Source organism: Bison bison, unplaced genomic scaffold, assembly GCF_000754665.1.
Source record: "Bison bison bison isolate TAMUID 2011002044 unplaced genomic scaffold, Bison_UMD1.0 scf7180017864458, whole genome shotgun sequence".
Taxonomy (NCBI): Eukaryota; Metazoa; Chordata; class Mammalia; order Artiodactyla; family Bovidae; genus Bison; species Bison bison.
The window spans coordinates 8225638-8226226 of NW_011495020.1; positions in this window are offsets into that span (position 1 = coordinate 8225638).

Sequence of the window (589 nt, forward strand, 5' to 3'; positions counted from 1 at the left end):
GACTTTATTTTTCTGGGCTCCAAAATCACTGCAGATGGTGACTGCAGCCATGAAATTAAAAGACGCTTACTCCTTAGAAGGAAAGTTATGACCAATCTAGATAGCATATTAAAAAGCAGAGACATGGGGGAAGGCGCCAAGATGGCGGAGGAGTAGGACGGGGAAAACACTTTCTCCCCCACAAATTCATCAAAAGAGCATTTAAACGTCGAGTAAATTCCACAAAACAACTTCTGAATGACGGCAGAGGACATCAGGCACCCAGAAAAGCAACCCAACTCCTCGAAAGGAGGTAGGAAAAAATATTAAAGACAATAAAAGAGACAAAAGAGGGAGGGACAGAGTTCCGTCCCGGGAAGGGAGTCTTAAAAAGAGAGAGGTTTCCAAACACCAGGAAACCTTCTCACTGCCGAATCCGTGCTGAGCTTTGGAAGCACAGAGGACAACATAACAGGGAGAAAAAATAAATAAACAATTAAAACTCGCAGATTGCGAGCCCTACGGTAACTCCTCCAGCGGAGAAGCAGCGCAGACGCCTGCATCCGCCATTAGCAAGTGGGGGCTGGGCAGGGAGGCGCGGCGCGGGCTG